At 43.3% G+C, this 24,082-nt stretch overlaps 1 protein-coding gene across 8 annotated transcripts in view; it reads left to right on the top strand.

The window, feature by feature from the left end:
- The first annotated feature begins 201 nt into the window (after positions 1-201).
- LOC117480685 (transcription factor HIVEP3) overlaps positions 202-24,082 on the top strand; it is a 41,351-nt gene continuing 17,470 nt past the window's right edge. For 3 of the 8 annotated variants that reach the window (XM_034128096.1, XM_034128101.1, XM_034128100.1), the window contains exons 1-3: positions 202-476; positions 14,800-14,887; positions 21,445-21,490. The gene's annotated coding sequence lies outside the window, so the exon portion shown is untranslated. The remainder of the gene's footprint in view (positions 477-14,799; positions 14,888-21,444; positions 21,491-24,082) is intronic. The other 5 variants (XM_034128097.1, XM_034128099.1, XM_034128098.1 and 2 more) reach the window with 3 other exon arrangements.

Below are 24,082 nucleotides of genomic sequence, written 5' to 3' on the forward strand. Positions count from 1 at the left end.
TAAACCAGCTGACATCAAAGGGTGCTACCTCATTCAGTTCCAAATCCTGGTTCAAAGAATGAGGTGGCTAATTAGAATTAAAAGCATTAACCAGGAACTTCTCCTTTCCAACCAATGGCTGCCTCCGTTTCCTCAATAATAATCAGGAGGCGGGCTCGGCGCGCCTGTTGATTGGTGGAGGCAGAGAGGGGGGGCGGCACCCATCGGACCTGCGGTGCGGGGTGGTGCGGAGCCGCGGAGTGTGTTTCGCGTAGGGCGAGATGTTGTTTTGTTGTGGCGATCAGCTGAATGTGCCATCGCTGTCCGGTCTGACACAGCAGCGGGAATCACCCCGGGCCCCCCCTGCTCTGCCCCCCCACAAACGCAGGCGCGGAGAGCGGCTCTATCCAGCATCGCAATCCAGGAAATGCGGACTCCTTCTGGCCCTTTCGCTACGGGATAAATGGCTGCAGCGCCCGTACTGTAGCAGCAAGCTGGTAAATATTACACCGTAACACCACTGCCTGCCTATCACTTAGTTTCCGTTGTGTTGCAGCGGCTGTCACGTTGAGGAGTTGCACGGTGAGAAGTTGAGCGCAGGATCCCAGCCGTGCTATCACAGTGAGAGCGGGGCATGAAGTTGAGGTGCCTCGTTATGTGTTGTGATGATGATATGTGATGGATAAAGGCTATGGTGAGCTGCAGACAGAGGATCAGTTCAGGGGGGTTTTGGAGAAACTACTGTGCGTGCAGCGCTGCACACACACAGCTGACAGGCAGCATAATGCTTCATCACGTCTGTCCTTTATAACAAACCTGCTGATGAGAGCAACAGTGCGGACTGACACACACACACACACACACACACACACACACACACACACACACACACACACACACACACACACACACACACACACACACACACACACACACACACACACACACACACATTTAAGATCCCCATTAATCCTTCCTGTGAACTTATTTGAAACTGGATAAACCTACACTTGGCAGGCTTGTAGGGGATGACATCATGCTTTTGTACTCTGTTATGTGATAGATGGGTGAAGTTGAGCCAAACAGGTTTATTTTGACGGATGTTCAATCACTCCATTAGTTTTTTTGACTGGTTTAAAGTCAGACACGGGGTTTATCTTTACATATCAGGGTATAATGTATGTTATTGTATTAGGACATTTGCATACTGACACACTGAATGACTGTTGCCTTACAACTGTCAGTTCCTTAAGTTTCTACGCATGGCCTGCTGTGACGATACATTAATATAACATTCATCAGGTGAAATGAAATAAGATGTTTGATGCCAGACAAAGTCATTGCACTTTTTGTGTCTTTAGTGTGGCAGGAAGTGAGGTAAATGATGTGTGATTCTCTGCAGAAGGTAACCACAGTGGTTACGCAACTGTGTGCCCTACAGCTAGGTGCTGCTGAGAAATACTTTATTTTAAATATCAGTGGAGGTTTAATATCTCCTCAATGGAATTATTTCACCCAATCCAAGGGAATGTAGATTTGGATAAAAAACAAAACAAAAGAACAAAAGCAGCAATGCAGTATAGCTCTGGGTGCTTACTGTAACTTACAGCATAGAAATACAGTAAAGTGTCAGAGCGTGGTGGTGAGGGGGGCTGAGTGGAGAAAGGCCAATATGCAATTATTTCTTATTGAATCAGCACAAAGTGGCAGCCTTACAGTACTCCACTCTGGCCTGGATCAAGACCACTTGTGGTGCTGGCTGGAGAAAGGCGCTAGCTCAGCAGGCACCCAAGGAAAGCATTGCTCCATTTCTTTGCAAATTTCCAAGATTGTTTGACATCATGAAGCATTTGATCGTTGAAACAAAAAAAAGAATCTGGGCTTTGGGGATTACTGCCATTTATGGTTTCAACATGGACGGGGATAAAAGCTGTGAATCAGACTTACTTTGATGTTTATATACCATTGTAACTTGGCTGCAATCTTAGAAGGTGCCTCATTAAGGATAATTACTTTTCTTTTGTGGAAAGCTGGAAGTGAATGTGCTATAATCTGTGTAGCTGTACAACCTGTTTTCATACAAGTTCACAGTTTAACAGTGCCAGATCATTACAGAAAGCTCTGGTATTCAGTATCGTGGCTGTAGACCTACGCAATGAGTTTGTTCAGGAACAATTCAAGAGAAACATAACTCTCTGTAGGCACCAAAACGGATTACTTTGACCTCAGTCAGTCAGGCAGGTTGGTGTGTCTATACTCACCGCTGCCACATGGAAAAGGGCAGTTTTTTGCCAATTAACACAGAGCCACTCAACACCTTATAAAGTATCCCCTACTTTCAGTCCTGTGGCATACCTTCTCCACTTCTCTATCTAACACACTATCCTGGCAGGTGGTGACGTGTTGCTATACAGTAAATGCATGAGATGCCTTCAGCAGCGGGTCCTGTGGATTCCCTGCTCAGACATTCAGACACACCTCCCCAGATAAGAAGGACTGATAAACACAGCCTCACTGGCGCAAAGGATCAGGGGATGATCCGTAGTTGTTGTTCTTTTATGAGTAAGAGTGACAGTTAAGTTCAAACCCATGATGTGCAATTCTTAAACGGATGGTGTGACCTTGTAGAAAAAGTGAACAGGCGTGTGAGTTGGCAGGGTGTTCTTCTTCACGCACAACTGTTGGTTTCACAGATTCCGCAAAGTCTGAAAAAGCATGTATGAGCATGGTTAAAGTTTTGTTTTCTCTGCATGAGCATGAAAGAGGGATGTTATCACTCTCCTACAAGAAAAATAGGCACACACAGAGTGGCACACATCCAGTGAAGGCTGTAAAATCCTGGTGGCTGGTGGACACAACCTTTTTATGTCCCTGCTGATGGTCATTAATTCTGTACTCTGAAGCACCCGAGAAGAATAGAGCCAGTGTAGTGCTGGGAGACCACAGTGAACCAGGAACAAGACTTTGGATACACAAACAAACACAATCTATAGTAAAATAGTTCTTATCTATTTGAAAAGCCCATGTAGTCTGCTTTTATTTTGAACATTTCCATTGAAACATTTATTAAATATGGAGATTTCCTGCTTTTCTCAATTTGATGTTTTTTATCAGATTCAATTGAATATCTTTTTAGTTCTGGACTGACAAAACAAGACGTTAAAGTCATCACTCTGAATTTCGAGAAACTGTGAGAAAATGTAAAAAAAAGAAAATCTGTAAAGAACATAATTGTTAGTGCACAACATACAGTATGTGCAATCAGTTCTATTGTATTCTGAATAGATGTCATTTTGTTGCATGGCCTCACTGGAGTCAGTGGTTCTGCTTTTTGTGTCATTTGGGTGTGTGTGTATGTGTGTGTGTGTCAGGGGGTTGCGGTCGTCCCTCAGTGTCTGGCCTCGACTCAACCTCTCGCCCTGGCCAGTGTGTTGGCTGCCCCTTCAAACGCAGATAGAATTTCCTTGTGTTTGCCAGAGAGCGACAGTGTGTATATGTGTGTTAGTGTGCCGGCCTGGCATCGCTCCCATGTGTGCCAGCCCAGGTTATGTAATAATGCATAGAGTATGTGGGTGACGCTGTACAGGCGGCGCACGTTTTGACAGGGAGGGAGGACGCAAAGCAGAGAGGTTACTCATTCTAACACTGCCCTTCATAAGAGTTCATCATTAGCTCCTTCGGCACAGTTGGTAGCCAGGAGGAATGTGGAGGGGATATGCTGTTTGTAATGGAAATCCTGCCTCAGAATAAGCCATACGTTTATAACATTACTCCAACTTTTCACAAGGCCATCATTTGTCCCTTTCACTGGATTTCCATTTTATTTTGTTCTTTTCTGTACATGTTATAATCTGTGTTCTTCTTGTATCAACCTTGAGGGCATTTTTGTGCAGGTGTTCACTTTCCCCAGTAGCCTTGTTGTGCCATATTGATTGTAAGCTGCTTACCACAGGTATGTCTGCAGAGGGCTCAGCCAGGGTCTCATCGGTGAGGCTTGTGTAACGGTCGGGAGAGGCTGCTACGGACCGCAGGGGAAAAAAAGTAATAACACATGCAGTATCTTATCAATTACTGTATATTCAGATTTGATTGAAGGAGTTAGACCTCACCCTCAGTAGGTCGGGTGTGTCCCTCTCTTTCTAGTAAGGCATCTGTGTTGCCTTGAAAGATTAGCTATAGACGCACGCCCAGTGTGTTCATTGATCGGTGAAGCAGACGAGGTATTATATTTCGAGCCTCTTCCAAATCTTTGCTTTGTTTCTCTGGCTCCCATGATACACACTCACACTACACAGATTGCATTCTGTAGGTGTCTCACCACAATAATCGGTGTTTATTAACACCTCTAAAGATAATGTCTGTTCTATATTTTGCTTTACTCTCACCAAAAAGGTCTTGGTGATCTGAGTGCCATGACAATGAGAGTGATGTATATGTGTTGGGGAGGATAAGGAAGAAGGAGAAGAGAGACACTAAAGTATACTTTACTAGTGAATACATTGTTCGATTTTTTATTTTTGCTCTAGAGCATGATTCCTTTCCTTGTTTCTTTTCCTTAAATGTTATCTCCTGTCTACTCATTCCCTCTCCTCTCTTTTTGTTGATTATCTTCTCCTGTCCACTAGTTTTCTTTCCTTATTCCTTTTTTAAATGTTGTGTTTCTTCTCCTCTGTATTTATTTCCCTTTCAACTCATTTTGTGTCTTCTTCACTTTTCTCCTTTCCCCTTGTTTATTCTCTTGTCTTTTCATTTCCTTTCCCTCTGTCTCCACTCTTCTCATTTATTTTCCTCTTCTCTCCTTCTTCTCTGGAGTCCTGTGTTTCAGTAGTAAGGCGTCCCTGCAGTAACTGCGAGTAACGATTGGAGGGGATTTCTGCTCTGCGGGAGGGTAAGAGGGCTTTGGGCGGAAAATCCTTCCAACCCTGCTGCGGATACCGAACAAATCAAGGCAGCAGGCGATGCTCCAGCACAATCCTCCCCGGCCATGTCCATGAAGCAGAGCAGTTAAACTCACCCCTGGACCCCCTCCTTAAGAGGCACTCTTTAAAAGCCCTGTGAAATCTGTGAAACAGCCTTCAGTTTAATCCAGATGTGTTTAGTCTCTCGTGGTGCTGTCAGTCTGCGGTGAAACAGCTCAGCCTTGAGGGGCTCTCTCACCTGGTGAGCCTTCATGCTATGAGATGTGTTGGCTTGTGTGGAGTTCTGAGTCATACTCCTTTTTTATATTCTGGACGAGATTCTGCGGTTTGATTCATAATGTAGTATATAAAAATATCTGAAACAAGTTCTACGTTTGCTGTCTGCAGTGACACACATGCATGTGCATTTGTTATTTACAGCATAATCCCTGAAGGCCTGCTGTGCCCTGACAATGTCAGGTAAGGTCATTTAAAGAACACCTCCTTTTAGATGCTGTTAATTATGCAGGAGTGCGGTCGACTGTCTTCACTTGGGAAGGTCATTTTAGCTTCTAACCCCATTAAAGGGCACACATCTACAGAGTTTGGTATGTGTGCTGCGTTGGGGTAGGATATTGTTCGTTTTTGTTGTGGTTTTGCAATGCTTCTGATGCTGTACGGGCATCCTGTTTGAGGGTGGAAACATACTTTAAAAACCTTCAGGTCTCGCTGTTGTCCTCCATTTTATGTCACACTGCAAACAAAGGTGTATTTACACAAGATGTGTTTGTGTACACTGAATGTTTCTGCATGTTTATATATATTCTGTGAATGTTTATGTGTTTGATGTATTTGCTGATGCGTCCATATTGCAGCCCCTAAGCGAGGGCGTCTGTTACACCTAATTGAAGGTCAATATTTGCATGAGCAACTTTCCTAGCTTGGTCTAGAGACAGAACACAGGCTACCACTGTACTTCAATAAAGTCTGATTGCCTGTCATATTCAAGTACAGCAGTGCCAAACCTCTCCACACTATCGTACAGTTGTACTGTGCCAATGTGTTGGAAAGGTCTTTCATAGCCTGCAATTATTCTGCAAGAGATGGAAAGAAGTGGCGATTTTGTAAAACCAATCACCAGTAAAGGCCTTAACGTTGCAAAGTGCACTGCTGCTCTTGCTAAATATAGGGGAATGAACCTGAAGAACAAGCACATGGCAACTTAAATTCAGCAAACATGTGGGAATTGACTTACTTGATAATACATTTTTTATAGACGGGGAGTTAAAACAGCTACATGGACTGGAGGAGAGACAGGAAACAGAATGCAGCAATGAGTCAAAGAGGATTGCTCCTGCAGGCCCACATCTTTTTAATAGGACTAGAAAAGGCTGTGAGTTTCTCGAGTGTACAGCTGAAATGTTGGGTCAATTAACCTGTTGAGCCCTGAGCCTGTTTTTCAGGTCTCAGGCTCGAAAATGACATTCCCAGAACAAATGACTATATCTTCACTTCTAAAAGGGGTAAATTAATAATCCTTTTTCTCAAAGCAATGATAAACCTGTGAGTTGGATGTAGAAAAGTCAGAATCAATATAGATGTTTTTTATTTTAAAGTAAATTCAGATTGAACATAGTAAAGAAATGTGGAAAAGTGTCAGAAAAGTGTCCGTCCAAAAAGAAAACATTACTTATAGTGAAAACCACCCTTGAATGATGGGATAGTAGACTAAAAGCTTTAGGAATCCAAACTATAACATATAATAAGTACCCTGTATCAGGATTGATGCAAAACAAGTGAAATTTGACATCTTTAGAGAGATTTAGAAAAAAGAACACTTCTGGGGTCATTTGGGTGGATTTGCCATATCTCTGGCCCCCCTCGTTCGATTTTGATGATTGACATCTCTTTTTAACCATTAGCCAATAGATTCGAGGGGAAGTTCCTAAAATCCATCTAAACATTACCCATTGGTGAATGAGTGATGCACAGGCAGAATGCCCCAGAACCAGAAGCTGCAATACTCTCTGGTAGCTATCATTAGCAACTAATATGAAAACTCTGTTATTGACATAAATATGATGATGGATTATCAGTAGTCATTTTAAAGTGACACAGACACATTGGATTAACCTATGGATTAACCTTCAGCAGCGTCTTTATCGTTTTAATGCCATTGAACACAACTTTTGATCAGAACACAGCAACGGTAAGACTTATTTTCCGATTTGGTCCCGTAAAGCAAATTGTTGTTGTTGTTGTTTGTTGTCATTTCGCCGCGAGTTCTGATCGCTCAGTGATGATACTGATACCTGTAGAATCTGTGGAATCTCAGCTTGCTAATCGATATCTTGTTTGTGCAGATACGATAAGTAATAAGGTTATTTTAACGTGAGTTCTGTGCTAAGTGTGTTAGCATTTTTTCGCTCAGGGCTCATTTAGACGCTTCTTGTGAGACTTGTGTTTTGTTTCGGTAAAAATGGTTCGTATCGTCAGTTAGCTGAGTTTCTTCCCGTTAATCGGGTATGACACATTAATAGGTTTTAAAATGTTAAGAAGCCCTGAGACACAGTTTCGTGAAAAAGAAAACCTGCAGCCCCCGGTACCGGGGGCTCTCGGGCTTAACAGATTTTAAACAATCGACAGAAAAATTCGATCATCGATAGAATTGTTTCAAATAATGTAGAGAAATACATGCTACACACTGGTTCCAGCTTCTAGCTATCATTTATAATACTGCATATCTTTTGACTTTTGGTCATCAAAAACATGGCTTTAAAGATGTCACCCTAAACTCTACCAAATAATGTTTTGTTTTGTTTGACATTTCTTATTGACCAAATGTATCATTGTCAGATTAATCAACACTGAAATAATCGTTTGTTGCAGCCATACCCTCTACTTTATCAGGCATTTAGTGAACAGAGGAGACTACTTTGTCTCAACAGAATCGAAGGTCAAATTAATGGATAATACTGATAGCTTTTTCCATGTTTAGCTCGTTAACTATACATCTGGTCTGAGGTGAACAGAAACTGATTGTAGAGGATATATATCCAAAGATCTAAAGTTGCAAAGCATTAAAAAGCGGACCTTTTTAAATGTTTGGAAAACTGTGGTTTATAACACATACGTTGACGACATATTGGCAGTCATGTGACGAGTATGAGGTTATATTACTGTATTTTCTTTTTTAAATGTTTGTCTTTATCTTTTCATTCCTGATGACACAGAGGTAATCTATTAGCCTCTATTAGCAGGTGAATCATCTCAGGCAGGATCAAACACAATGCCCTGAAGTAATCCTGTGTCTTGTCACCCTGTCATGGTGGATTAACAGTTGAAGACAAACGGTCAGCTGATGGTGCTGCTCAGCATAAATCCTTCTGTTTGGGAAGCTATGGATGGATGGAAGAGAACATGTTGTAGATATTCCGCCACACAGAGCTGCTGACACAGACTCGCCTATGTGTAATTGAGAAAATAAATATGATAAGGAAAAAAAAGCATGTGCTGCTCCTCACAGGGCTTCATGTTTATCCGCTAAAGCTGAAGGTTTCAACACCTTTTGGGCGAGCAAGGATGGATGGGTTGTGGTAAAGCTGAGGAAAGAGACAGGAATTACAGCAAATAGTTGAGGCTAACGCATGATAGGCCTACTCCTGCACAAAGGGTCCATCCATCAATCCATGTTCTATCCTGTTCTGTGAAGGATGATGGATCTGCAGCGCATCAACGCGTATACTAAACTAAAGGGGCATAACAGTGAAGTGAAATTATGTGGATTCTATAAATGTTGTGCTACAGCCAGTGATTATTTTAATTGTCATATAAGCTGCCGGTTAGTTCCTATTAATCATTGATCAATAGAGTGCCACAGTGACGCGTCCTAAAACCCGGAAGTAAGTTAGCATTTTACCACTTCCGGTTCTTTCGCCAAAAAGCAATGCAATTTCTCCATAGGATTTAGGAAAATAGCTGGAAATAAGGTCTGTGTTTGACACAAATTGAAGAGACAGATCACGTTTTGTTCTACGACATTATATACATCAGCAGTGACCCCACTGGTGATCTTTGAAGAGTTTACGTGTCTGAAAAACGATGGTTGTTAACAAGTGGCTGAATAGGATTACAGAAGTTGTCGAGGCCGTTGTACGTCATTACACCGGTAAACACTCCCGCTAAGTTTGTTTTTCCCCGTGTTCTGCTTGAAAGCAGGCAAGCAAGCAAGCACCTGCCTCCTGCAAACTGTTCAAACAAACGCTTCAACTTGTACAATTTTGAATCTGTAGTTTTGAATATGGATCTTAAGTTGCGTGACGTTGAAGCAGCGACCCTGCTGTAGTTGGTTTATAGCATAACGTTAGCATTTTGCTTCTGCCGACTAGATTTATGATTCGAAAATTATAAAAGTAGGGTAGACATGTGGATATTATCCGGCTGAACAAAACGTGATCCGTCTCTTAAATGTGTGTCAACCACAAAACTTATTTCGAGCTATCCATTATTCCAAAATCCTATGGAGAAATTGTATTTTTTCTCTGTCAACCGACTTATCAATATGTCGACTAACTGTTGCACGTCTATATACATCTTAACTGATTTAGGACTTACAGCCATAACAAAGACCAAAGCTTTGTGAAATGCACAGTGGCAAATGTTTTAGGGGAAAGGACAGAGAATGCTGTCAGAAGCTCTCCCTCTGTTGGAGGTGTTACAGTGATTTCTATTATGTAATCCTCCTGTCCTCAACAACCTCCAACAGTCAGCAGTCCCAGTGTTTGCACCCAGGTAGTTCCCCACCTCCTCCCCTTTCCCCCCGCTTTGCATCGTCAGCACAGCGCTAGGGAGCAACCCCAGCTTAGTCACTGCAGACTTTGATTTTTCATCAACACTCTAGCAACTCTAATATGCTTAATGGCACTGCGCTCGCCCTCTGAGGACGCCCGTCTTGCCCTCATGTCAGCTGATTGACAGGTTGCTGCTGGGCCAGAGAAGAGGTGGGGGGGTGCGAGGAGAGAGAGGTTGTTTTAGGGTGGGCACACGGTGCTTCTGGTGCTTCTGGTGCACCCCCATGGTGATCGCTATATTTCACTCTGACACCCACATCTGTAGGGAGACCAGGAGCTGCACGGCTGGTAGCAGCTCCCTTAACTTCTCTTTTTCCGTTTTCTCCTCCCTCTCTTTCTTGGTTTTATGGTCTGTATGTATTTATCTCAGAAGCTGATCAGGATTCTCTGAAAGTATCCGAAGCAGCGGGGCTGGTTTCCCACTCACTGTCCCTGAGTAGGGTGTCCATTACGGTGGGAGTGCCTAAATTACACAGAAGAGGGAGAAAAACCCAGCGAGAGTTTTGTGGAGGGAAGAGGGCGGGGGGGCGGGGGGGGGTTGGGGGTGGTGCAGAGTGGAGAAATCAATTTGTCTATAAGCGAAAAAGAGGATTAGACACACATAAAGTACATGTTGCATGCTTAAAAACAAGAGAAAAAAGATGTGTGTGCAAATAAATGATTTGAAAATTGTCTTTATGACAAGCTGTTTAACAACATTGTAAATCTTGAGTCCGGCAGTGGCTCAGTCAGTAGGGGCTTGGACTGGGAGCTGTAGGGTCGCCGGTTCTCGACCTAAAATATCGAGTGTGGACTGCTACTTGGAGAGGTCCCAGTTCACCTCCTGCCCTGCCGTGGTGCCCTTGAGCGCTGTACAATAGCTGCCCACTGCTCCTAGTACTAGACTCCTGGTACTAGGATGGGTTAAAAGCAGAGAACAAATGTCACTGTGTGCTGTGTGCTCTGCATGTGTGACCATTAAAGAGGGTTTCATCCCTCCCAATTCTATTCTATTCTAAATCTTGAGTCCAGCTAAATTCCATTGGAGATATCCTTTGTCAATGTGAAGCATTATATTGTGTTCTCAGATTGTGAGATGGATGGTGTCTCTCGTCCTGTGAGAGCGAGCTGTCCCTGTTGCTAAGCCTGTGACACTCTTTCTTTTATCGGTCATAGTTATGTGTTTTGGACGGGGTTCTCTGTGGCTTTGGGGTGGCAGCGAGGACGGGGAGAGGGCAAAATGTTCTTCTTCTCTCGCTCAAGTGAAGCCGCAAAAGTCAGAAGCTTCATTTCCTTTGCAGAGAGTATCAGTGTTTCATCCCATCAATCTGTGTAATGCACTGTTTATTGCTTTTCTGTGTAACTACAGTGTTATCAGATTATCCCCAGTGCAGTTTTTCATGGCTTACATTGGGTTCAATTGTATTCTGCCAAGCCCTAACTACTTTAGTTAGTGTGTCATCAAACAAGCCTGTATAAAGATTTCCTAAAAAAGTTAGAAAGCAAAACTAGTCTTTTTGTCCTTTTTGTCTCAGGGTGATATTTAATGTTCATTTATTTTTATCCTCTTGTAATATTGTCAGTAATATTTAGGTTCTTTCAGCCAGTTAACGTTTTTGGGCCTGATTAAAACATCTTTATTTACTCGATTGCTTTACAATTCCATACATTTGAATGTGTGCAATATCTGCAAAACTATTGAACTGGATTGTGTTGTTGTCAGCACATCATCAATACCAATGTTGGCATGCTATCAGGCTAAACTAAGGTGGAGATGGTGATGTTAACAACAGTGTTCAGCTCAAACAACTGCCTTGCCTGATTGAAGCTTCACAGAGCAGCTTGACGACTCATTAAATATAACATTTCTAAACTTGATCTAAGCCAATATAAAGTCAGACAGGGAAAATGATGTCCTTGCGCTACACCATTGAACCCTAAAACTGAGAGAAGGTTTATGTTGATGTCTGAGCGAAGGCCAGACTTTCCTTCGAGCAGCCGGCTTGAAACAATGTCTCTTAAACGCCTGTTGAGTCTTGCCAGACCACAATGAGTGAACTGCGGCCTGACAAGACCGGGTCTGCCATGACCTGCCTGATGTGATTCTGTCATGTTTGTGACAGTTGGTGGTTTTGGCAGTGTTAGCGCTTATTTGTGTGTGCCTGACCATAAAATCAAGGGAGAGTTGTCACTGGATCTGAAACAGTCCTGATCTACGCTCTTCATAATCACAAACCTCAGCTGGTGAGCTCGCTCTTCACCCAACCGCCTTCAATAATTGTGATTTTCTACTTTAGGTTTTCTTCGTTTTGTAGTCCAACTGCTTCACCAATGAAAGTTATCCTACTTGCCAGCCCCCAGATTAGATTTTTGTGGTTTTTAGATTAGATTTCAACTCTCACTGGAGGGCTCGTCTTGCCATTTGTTTAAGTTTTGTGGGTTTGGGCTTATGACTGCCTCATCTGCTATATAAATGTATTATAAACACATTGCTAGATTTCCAGAAAGGTATGCTGTTCGTCTTTCATTTCATTTTTAGGTTCAGTACCTGAAATGCTTGATATCTTCACTGGTGTCATGTGTACTATGAGCAGCTAATCAATCAATGTAATGATTTTAAACAGGGAAATGATATTGTATATTATTTTACCCTTTAAATAGTCCTTTTAATAATTCTTTATCATATTTAAGACAATAGAATGATCAAAACCACTGATGAACTATAATTAAGTAAACATTTACTGAAAAAAATATATTAAAAAACTGTTCTCCACATTTTGTGCTTTCAAAACTGTTGTAAAGACCTGGGACATTTTTATAGTGCCTGTTGAAAAACTGACTGAACCTGAGTGACTCGGCTGCCGACCACAAACAGACAGCTGACGAGCTTGTTTACCAAGCACGTCGTTCGGGTTTCGATGTAGGCTCTCGTTGAAATGAATTCAATTACTGACTTGTTGATTATATCACTTACAGTGTAGCATGTATAGTCTGTGTTTCAGAGACAAGACTGATTGAGGCTGCAGGAAATCAAGCAACATGAATCTCTGTTTGTCTTTTATGCATGTCTACATTTTTGTTAATGGCTTGAAAGACAATTGGGCTCTGACCTCAAAATATTTTTCTTTGGCAAACATCATTGAGATTTCAATTACCCTCAGTTAGATGATACATCAGAAAAGTAAGTCATCAGGAACTTTGTGAGAACACTTTGAGTTGCTCCCAACAAACTGGACAATTGTACACCTTGTACTTTATAATAAACATATACACATACACATTCCTGCCAAAATCCGCTCCAATTTGGAGCTTATCTATTGTGTCTTGACAGAGATCAATAAAAAAGGTGCATAGCTGAATCCTCTGGAGCATGGTGAATTGGACCGCGCTGACCACAGAGGCAGTGAATTCACAGCATTCAAACTATGGAAATCCCATCAACACAGTGATATAAAGTGGGAGAATGACCAGCATTTTTTGGGTAAAAAGTAGACATTGAAGTCTAGGTTAGTGTTGTTATTAATAGGCATGTGATTTCAGGTTGTCAGATATATTGGTTGTTTTACAGCAGGTACAAACAGGTATTATCCAATCATACTGATAATTGTAGCCAAAGTGCTTCATCATGTGACCGCTTGAAACCCAATCCTCAGTCTGCTGTACCTGAGGTTACCCTGAGATATCGGCCCAATCCCAAACCACGCCCTACACCCTACCCCTACACACTCCCCCTCCCTGACGGAGTGAACTCCGTGGAGTGACACTCGCAGCTCAACGAGGCTCCCTCCTGTCAGATGGAGGGAGTAAATACAGCGGCAAGCTTTGGGACAAACTCCCCTCTCTCCGGCAGAAACAGGAAATGTAACTGTATGTAACAACGGTTTCAAATCAGTTACTTAGACAAAAAATACAAATGAATAACTCAAATAAAACTCCAAACATCTTTAATTGTGTTACTTTTTTGTAAAGCTCTTTTAGTTTTAAACCTGATGTTTATAAGCTTCTTAATTTGTGCAACAATCTGTAAATATACACAACTTTATAATAAAATGCACACATTTACCTTTTTCTAGACTAAACACATGATCCTAAGTTAAAGAAATATGAGGTTATCATGAGGTTGTTAACATCGCAATTTCATTTCATTTAATCGTTTATTTGACGAGGGACATTGATGAACATTTAAAACAAATAATGCTTTTAAAACGTAAACATGCCGGATTTGAGCTTTGAGCTAGTTTCCATCCGTAGTCCGTCACATACAACATTTAAGAACATGACATTTATATACATAGCAAAATAAATACATGATATGCAGAAAGAGCATGAGCAGCATATACAAGTATTTACCACATGGCAGTACAATGTAGCAGCTACGAAATATAAAGTGCAGGAGAAGATAAGAGCTACATCAAGTGCAAGAGAAGATAAAAGAGCTACATCAAGTGCAAGAGGAGATACCCCTGTATTGAAGTGCATTTAGCGGTGATTGGACGTTTGTTTGTTTCTCAACCATTCTTTTAGTTGACCTGTTCAAAGTGAGACAATCCCGTAACTCAGTTGGGAGGCTATTCCACAATGAGCTGCCCTTAATTGATAGAACATTTTGACAGAAAGTGGTCCGTCTGCGGTGGACCTCACAGTCTCCTCTGGTTTCTGACCTAGTGCAGCGTCCAGTGTGTTTTTTGTGGATGAATTCCCCTAAGGGAGGGGGGGCCAGTCCATTTAAACATTTATAAAAAACACATACTTTTAAAAGACTTAAAATGGTCAAAACTCAAGAAATTGTGTTTCTCTAGGATGGTACAGTGGTGGTATGAATAAGGCTTTCTGTCAAACACCTTGATAGCTCTCTTGTACAGCTGTTCTATTGGTTTCAGGTTTGTGGCACAAGCAAACGACCAGTTTGTCAAACAGTATTCAATGTGGGATAGAATCGTACAGTGGAACGCGCAAACGAAGGGGTAGTGTGTAGGGGTAGGGTGTAGGGGGCGGTTTGGGATTGGGCCATCATGACAGCTCTTAAAGTAAACACTCAATGGGGAACATTTTACAAGGTAACTTAATGATCCAATGTGTGTATTTCCATACAGGGGGGCCAGTAAAGCCTGGCTTAAGGCATGTTCAGGGACACTGCAGCTTCAACCTGTATTGGATGACAAATTAGCCGTACGTAACCGGGTAAGGACTAACAGGAAATCAATGCATCCAGCCACCTATCCTACATCAATACAGTGTCTCACGTTCCCGCCATGAGCCTCCTCCTCTAACTGTCTTTCTCTATCTTTCTTTTCTGGCTCTATATCTGCAGTGTGCTTCTTTGAAAGCCACAGCATCTCTATTTTAAGGACCTCTTTGTTTTTCTGCTTTGTATTCAAATGATCAGGCTCACACGGGCAGGAGGATGAGCAGGTTGGTGGGGAGAGGCAGGAAGAGAGAAGGAGGTTTCAGAGTATTTTTTTTTGTACCGAAATGTTGGATCTCATGTTGTTATAGCAAACACTTATTTTACCGACTTCTTTGTAGTCAGAGTTTTGGTGAAGAAATTGGACGCCAGTGTTTGCTTGTCCCTGGCGCTTTGTTACTAAGCAGCGTGCAAGTATTGACACTCCTCTTGACACCTTAATCCTTTTTGACGTTGTGTTTACAGTACAGTAAGGCTCTGTATCTTTGTTGTTAACAGCTGTTACTGTAAAGATAAGATCAGAAGTAAAGCTATATGATGATTTAACAATTTCGGTGAGTCAGACAAATTACATATATGTTACACTGATAAAACTGTGTAAAAATACGTGATGTAATATTTCCATCCATGCAGTTTTACTGGGATATTTTAGTAAGCCTCAATGTCTCTACAATGGAGATACAAATAGTCGTGGAGCTTGAAAATAATAAATTAAAAGCAACTTAGAAACAGTGCATTCATTATTTGGAAGCATTTAAAGAATACACTGTCAGCAAAAGTCAAAGGAATAATCTCTTGGGAGTGTGGAAAGAGATATTAAATAATATGATCAGATTGAATCTCAAAATCTGGACCAGACACTCCAGAGATAAGTTAGAAAACATGTTCTGGTAAATTAAGCGTTTGTATTTATGTCAATAATAATTTTAGAAAAACCCAAAAACCCATTGTATATCCATGCAGTAAGCAACCTTCACTGCAGGTTATAGTTGACATTATTCTGTAGATTCAGCATTTCACACAAACCCACACAGATTTACCAAGAGACTGTTTTAGCTGCACTTGATTGTCGTGTGTGATTGATGAGCTGTCTCAGCCCGGGAGCTGCAGTCTCACGATATAGAGGCTGCACACCGCGTACACATTTGATAGCCTTTTATAAGATTGTCTCAGTTGGCAGATAGTCACCCACTACTGTAGGTCGGAGCCATGCGCTGAGAAGATGAAATGACCATGTCCAAGAGCTCTCACTCTCCCTGTGTCTCTGCGTCTCTCCCACGCATTTCTCAACACTGTTTTTCTCCTCTATCTTGTTATTCTCTGTCTCGCACTCTCTCTCTCTCCCTAACACATGCTCTCACACACACCTCCACTTTCAGAGAAACCAACACATAAACACACATGGCATTTGTGTATCGCTCTGGGTTTGAAGGGCAGCTGACGAGTCGCTGATGGTCAGGGGAGACTCTGTTGACAGGCCAGTAATGCAGCAGGGCACCGGGCAGAGTGGGCAGCGGGGGCTCACAGCAGAGGAGGGAGAGTAAACCGTAAACCGACACTTAGGCTGAATAGAGTTGTTTGTCACTGTGGGTAGCAATTACTTGGACCAGCCTGGTTTTGAGTAAACTCCCTGATCAGAAGGGTACCCCTCTGCCAGGCCGGGAGAGAGAGAGAGAGAGAGAGAGAGAGGCGAGGGACGGAGGTTGATACATTCTGTGGCCTGGTTCTCGTGTTTGAACACACTCAGGCTGAGCTTCCACCTGTTGACTCTTCCCGTGTCCGTGTTTGTGCAGGCAACGCTGAAAGCTCCAGCAGCTCCAACTTACCAGCTCGATTGAACATAGTCACAGGTTCCAAAGATGTGGCCGATAAGGCTTGGCGCCGGGTCATGCCCGCTGTACCTGCTGCAGCTTCACCCTGAATGCAGTACAGCAGCTGCAGAACGATAGATAGAATAGTGAAACACTCACACACATGCACACAGCACACATAGTGACATTTGATCTCTAAATGTAACCCACCCTAGTACTAGGAGCAGTGGCCTGCTATTGGACAGCGCCCGGGGAGCAATGGAGAGTGGGGGGGGGGGGGTCCGGTGCCTTGCTCAAGGGCGAAGGAGGTGAACTGGGATCTCTCCAAGTAGAAGTCCTCACTCCATATTTAGCTCTATTCGGGGACTTGAACCGGCGACCCTACGGCTCACAGTCCAAGCCCCTACCGACTGAGCCACTGATGGACAAGGAACCAGGCATTCCTATCCCACTGGGGAAACTCACATGGGTGAACTGAAATGTCGTATAATTAATAATGACTGACACACAGTTGTCATTTTCCAGAATGGGGAGGCAGATCAAATCAGGTTTCCATTGTTGGATGGTAACAAAACCTTCCGTCCTCAACCACCATAAAAGGCTGAGGTTGAGCTTTAACTTGTCTCCACTCCAATCACCTTAGCTGAAGATGTTTATCTGCCTTGAGCCCTTTCTTTTCAGTTGCACCATGACTTGAGAGAGCAAACACAAAGCAGCCGACTGTGAACGACGGGCACAATAAGCTGCGTGGGAGATTTAGCGCTGTGATCTTGACATCCACGCATCACTGAATCTTGTGGGCGCACGGAGGACAGCTTTTGAAAATGTCAGTTCTCAGTTATATTTATCCACTCCCAGTCCACCTCCCCCCCATGCTTTGTTACCCTTTTATTTCATTTGCACACCACTCGTGAAGGTTTTGATGTCTGTTGTCGGGCTGTCCAAAGGCAGATGAGGTTCCTTTGACATTATCTGTTTCACTTCTCTTACAGTAACTCCCTACGAGGCCCCGGGTGTGTTAGTTCACTGCCTTCCCTAATCTGTTTGCTTCATCACGTCAGAAGACCATCTTACCTTTGAGGCAGTGAATCAGATCTAATGCTAAAGACTCAGAAAACACTTATACTGTATAAACCATAATAGTTGGGTTTACACTACTGTCGCAAATTGCTAATGATATATCTGCTCTATATATTATATCACTTACCAATTAGGGACTTTACTCAGGGCCAGGCCTCTTTCCATAATCACTACCCACAGCAACCCTGGAGACATGATTTCCTGGTAGCCTTCCTCATAATATACATGAAGTTTACTCTGCCGCATATAAAGACAGTGGCGCTTATTAATGCCCCAGCACCATGGAAAAGGAAAAGATAATGAGAGTGTGTTGTGAGGCTGAAATTGAGAACTAAGTAAAGGGGGGAGAGTGGCTGCAATGAGGGAATTGTGAACTTCGATGTGTTTCGGAGAAACAGAGAAAAACAGAAGGGAGAGAGGCAGAGAAAACCCTAGAGATGAAAAAGAGAGAGATGCTGAGTGAAACAGAGGGTGGTCAGTCTTTCAGTGTTTTACAGGATCAGATATCACATCTGCCGAGGATACTTATCGATTGGCATTAACAAAAGACTTGCATGCTCAACTCCATTAGCAGGCCAGCTGGTTGCAAGTCGCTCTCCACTAGCTGCACCATATCTGCCAGTGTTAGTTTGGGTAAAACTGGATGTACATTTTTCATATTTAAATATGCCTTATCCGTCACAATTAAAGGTGGGGTAGGTAATTTTGGAGAAACCAGCTCGAGTGCGCTAGAATTTGAAAATACACAGCCGGAATAAATCTGCCACTTCCTTATAGAGCCCCTCCTCCAACACACACGAACGCGCACATGACCAATGAGGGCACGAGATAAGTTTGTGCACAGATGGAAGGCTGACAGGCAGGTAGGCCATCCAGTTATTTTAGCCGGGCCGGCTAAAATGATTGGTCGTGCTTTTTACAGTACTATGGCTTCCACAGATGACATTTATTTATGGATTTTTTGTCAAAGCACTTAAGATATTCATTGCTATCGAGATGTTAAGAGCATTCCATGGAATATAACAAAAAGTGTATCTCGAGCCGGTTTCTCAAACTTACCTACCCCACCTTTAAATGTGCTAAGAGTTCGAACCAGGGACATAGGAACATATGTTTGTACTGGCTCATTATTTGATCAGATATTTACTTATTTCAACCATAGTTTTGTAAGTTATAAACAGATCCATCCAGGCAAAGTTCCTATTCAATCAAGCATGACTAAGAGTAAGGTTTTTGGAATCATCGGGATCGTATCTGCACCTGTTTCAAAAATATTTCTTCAGCTTTATCACATTAGTTTCCCAATGCTTACTTGATTACTAAATAACACACACTCAGTCCCTTTCCACTGTGTGCTGGTGTCCTCCAGTCATGGTGTTTGCTCAAACTAAACGCTGTACCTTGAAGAAAGTGCCAAGGTTTATGTCAAACTTTGGGCACTTTATGCCAAATAAGAGAAGTTTTATGTTTTCAAGTGGAGGGTGAGAATGAAGTGATGATACAGCTACATTTACCAGAGTAATGACTTGGATTTAGTGTCTTGCCATGCTTTCCCAGAAGACTCGGCCCACTTTGGGTGATTAGGTCTGCTTCTTTCAAATAAATACAAACAAGAGAAGCAAAGATTTGCCACAGTGACTTCCATACACTAGGTGGGCTCCCGCTTTAAATGTGTTTTGTTTCTATCATAATACCACAGTCTTATGGACAGAGGGGGTCAGTTTACTGGAAGACCACACGTCTGAAATAATCTGCCCTCAGAACAGAGACAACTCTCTCTGAATACTCCCATTTTACTGCACTTTACAGGGTGAAAGTCCAAAAATATGTCATCTGTATGGTTGTCTGTAAATGCCCAAACCACCCAATTGGTCTTAATTATAGTCTGCGGCTTCTCCAAAACAACATGAAGTTTATTATAAAGCATGATGTGTGCATTTGAGGTGTTGCTTGCCTCTGCATTATATCGTATACTGTAGTTGGGTGTGTGTGTCAAGTATGTAAAATTGCCTCATGTGACCATACCACAGGGGAGCCCTTGTTTCCCTTTACCGTAAATAACAACGTCTTTGCATATTTTGAGCCTGACATGCCTGGGGCCATTGGAGCAGCACATGGGTGACATTTATCAGAGCATCACGAAACCTTGATTTGAACTCCTTTGTGATGGTTGCACTTCCCATTTTGATCGCAGCGCAACATTATTATCTTCTCTGTTGTCGCTTGCAGGGCTTTTCAACTCAATACGTCCCAGCTCTCTGTAGCTTCTAACCAGACTGTGTGTCTGCAGCCCGGTCCCCGGCCTCGCTAATCGTTACGTCTGTGTAGAGCAACTTTCCTGTCAATCACCGCCACAGTGGCAGTGTTGTTCCCAGGCCCAACCTTCCCGTCAGAAGCCCTCAGTCTGAGGAACAGAGGACAAAGGGATGACGGATGGGCAAAGGTCCCTCGCAGGGAAGTACAGTATAGAAGGTGCGTGCTGTAAAGGGTGACAATGAGCACATTCAGGCAGACACAATACAGAGCCTCGGAGCCTCTCTGAGAGAGAGAAGCCCAGCATCAGGCCAGCGCAGTCCCCTACAGCTGTCAGCCAGCAGCAGGATGGAGCCAGGGGTAATCACCAAGTCCTGAACAACACTCCTATTGACTGGGAGCAAATAAAATAAGAGAGGGAATGCACATCAGAAGAGAAAGGAAAGGGGCCATGTGAACAAACCAGGAGAAGAAATATAATCGATTAAGTAGAGAGGGAGAAAAACATATTTTCCTTTTCGACTGACCCATCATCTGGCCCCACATGCCACCACGTGTTGCCGGCCTGTGAGGATTCACGTTCCTTCTGATCAGCAGCCCAGCCATCCGCCCGCTCTGTGCGCCGGCTCGTCGCTGTGTGAGTGTGTTTATTTTAGAGCGTGTGACTCACACTTCCTGTGCTCTGCCAGTGAGGCAAAGCTCTATGGAACAGCAGGACCTCCGTTCATTCTCAATTCTCTCTTTCTCTTTCTCCCTCCTCTCTCTGTCGTATTGCACGGCTGATAGGCCTAACCCGAGTTCTGCGTAATGCGGGGGCAGCACGGTGACTGGAACTGGAAGATTTAAGTAAATGAGACATGTTCACATAGGCAGATGGTTGTCACTGAGGAAGAAGCTGGCTGTGTTTTTTCTTAACCTGCCACTACAATAGGATAACTTTGCTGATTTGAAGGTGATAATTGCGAGGAATCGCCCTCAGGGTTGTGTGTGACAGGGGAAAACCCAGAGTAAGACCTGTTTGTAATCCTATCCATCAGCTCTTGTCCTTAATCCGTAGGTGCATGTTTTTGGCAGTCGTGCACTTCAGTTACGTGACAATTGATGCCATACTGTTGTTTCAGATAGGATGGTATGATTTTTGTTGGAGATGTTACTCATGCTACGGGAATATGAGTCACTTTTAGTTTCTTCTTGCTACCGCATCTTCTTCCTCCCCTTGCATTTGTATAGTGGAAACATTCATACACTGTCTTCTCCCTCTCCCTCTCTCTCCATCACTCTTTTTTTGTTGCCTCACCCCCAGCCTGTCTCTCCCTCCCTCTTTCTCTTTCTCTTTCTCTCTCGGCAACACACCCACTCAAACAGTCATATCCGCTCTCACTCTCTGGCTCTCCCTGCTTGTCTCACAGTGCCTGTGAAGCGTCTCTGAGGGGGAAGACCAGACTGCGCTGTCAGGTAATTTAAACTGTCTGTGTCTCTCTCTCTCTCCTTTTCTCTCTTTCTGCACGCCCCTCCCCCTCTCCTCACTCTTTCTCTCCCTGTCTTGCTCTCTGGTTAAAATCCATCTCTGTCTTCCTCTCTCTCCTTGGTCTTTTCCCCTCTCTCTTTCCCTACATATCATTACTTCACTTGTCAGCTATTTCAAGTGAGTTATTTAGTTATTGCAGCTGTTTCACACAGGATCGTTTATTATTTCAAATGTGTTGTTTGAAACCTTAGTATTTTGTACAGCAAGTCAACGGATTTAAGTTTGTGAATGTCAAAAACTCTGCTTAACGAAACCTTGCTCGTTTTAGTATGACAAAGGGAACTGAATTATATGCACATGATGACACAAGGATTTAAATTTGCAGATGTATTTAAAGTTTGAAAGACGAAAACAAGTTTTAATTCGAATCAGGATCATTTACCTGTAGTTGTCCCTTTTTTCATGAATTTGGAAATGTGTTATTTTTTCCTTATCTGAGTTGAGGGTCTTAAGATAGCTCTCTACTCAGAGGTAAAGCCCTCTGAGACCAATTTTGGACCATATAACTAAAATTGACAAACTAAGTGACTAGAAAAAAGATGATATCCATCCATGAAGGTCCTGGCCTTAAATAAATGATGGAAAACCTGGCAACCTGCAATTTAGTTCAAGTTGTGGTCAGTGTGTTTTTACAGTTGATTATGTCACCAAAAAGAGCCAATTTTCCACTACCAGGGATATCATTAAAAAACTCTCAGCGCAATCTTGTCCTGGCGTTGAGGTGTGCATTACCCGGCTCTGCTGTGCCACTCATGTTTGATTCAAAGACCGGTATTGACCTGCAGTTCACTGGCTTGTGTTTAATCAAAGGGAACACTGCAACGCTTGTCAACTGCCAGTCTTATCAAAGCCCTGTGAAATCCTTCCCTGTAACCTCTCGCCTCAGAGGTGCGGTTATCCCCATGCATCCCGCGCGGCGCTGGGGGAGAGTGAGTGAGAGCTCTGGTATGTGCTGTTTTTTCAGACGGCGTTCTCCTTAGCGAGCGGCTTCTCCTGACACCAGTGATATCCCTGGGTGAGTGTGAGCGTTGGCCTCTGAGGTTTTACGCTCTCTCCAGGTTTTCTTTTCCAGTCATTTACCCCTAAACCAAACTGCGGTTCTGTGATTGGTTAGCAGGATTTATTTGATTGACAGCTTGGTTTTTGGTGTTGTCCTATGATTTAACTTTCCGTTTACCTTATACTCAAGGAATGCTGGTGAGCCTCCTGTACAGTCAAATATGTTGTATTGCTTCATTGCGGTTCCTTCCTTCGCAAACCTTACAGTATGTGTTCATCTGTTGTGAGGTCAGCAGCTCGTCACTATAAGAAACTAAGATGTCAAGGGTCATGCCAGCTTGTCAATGCACGCCAAGACCAAGCTTTTCCCCTCTTCACTTCCTGCTGCCAGTGTGCGTCTGTAGTCAGAAAGGATGCTGGGAGATAAATTTAGACCTCCAGCTCCCTCTCCATCTGCCGTTGCTCAGAGTAGGCTGGTTTCCATGGGAACCTGCACCAGGCTACCGCCAGTAGGAGAGAATGGAGAGGTGTGTGTGTGTGTGTGTGTGTGTGTGTGTGTGTGTGTGGTGTGTGTGTGTGTGTGTGTGTGTGTGTGTGTGTGTGTGTGTGTGTGTGTGTGTGTGTGTGTGTGTGTGTGTGTGTGTGTGTGTGTGTGTGTGTGTGTGTGTGTGTGTGTGTGTGTGTGTGTGTGTGTGTGTGTGTGTGTGTGTGTGTGTGTGTGTGTGTGTGTGTGTGTGTGTGTGTGTGTGTGTGTGTGTGTGTGTGTGTGTGTGTGTGTGTGTGTGTGTGTGTGTGTGTGCATTTGGAGCAGTATGACAGCAGATTTTTTTAAAAGCACTTAAGAGGGTTTCTCTGTTCTCAGGGCAAAAGGTAATTTAAGGTTGAGCCCATATTTTTCTCCGCCATTACCAGCTGCATGAATGCGTCTGGGTATTGATGAGGAAATGAACACAAACTCTGCCTGGCTGTACTCTCCTGTGCATGATAATGAAGTTTTAACTGTAAAACTGCTGCAAAGCTGCTGCGCTACTTATCGAGCAGAATCTGATCTAAACTGTTTGTCTAATGGGATTTCTAGTTTGAGGAGTGGAACGGCTGGACTTAATAGACACAGCGGAGATGATGGAAGGAGTGTGTGTGTGTGTGTGTGTGTGTGTGTGTGTGTGTGTGTGTGTGTGTGTGTGTGTGTGTGTGTGTGTGTGTGTGTGTGTGTGTGTGTGTGTGTGTGTGTGTGTGTGTGTGTGTGTGTGTGTGTGTGTGTGTGTGTGTGTGTGTGTGTGTGTGTGTGTGTGTGTGTGTGTGTGTGTGTGTGTGTGTGTGTGGTGTGTGTGGTGTGTGGTGTGTGTGTGTGTGTGTGGTGTGTGGTGTGTGTGTGTGGTGTGGCTCTTCCATGTGTCAGGGCTCCCACAGATACCTGCATCAGTGCCTGTTTCTGCTGACATAGCACCTTTGCATCGACACACATTCCTCACTCATCCTCTTCTCTCCGTGGACCAGGTCTTTAATCACATTTTAGGCAC

The sequence above is a fragment of the Trematomus bernacchii genome, unplaced genomic scaffold (genome assembly GCF_902827165.1).
Source record: "Trematomus bernacchii unplaced genomic scaffold, fTreBer1.1, whole genome shotgun sequence".
In the NCBI taxonomy this organism is placed as follows: domain Eukaryota; kingdom Metazoa; phylum Chordata; class Actinopteri; order Perciformes; family Nototheniidae; genus Trematomus; species Trematomus bernacchii.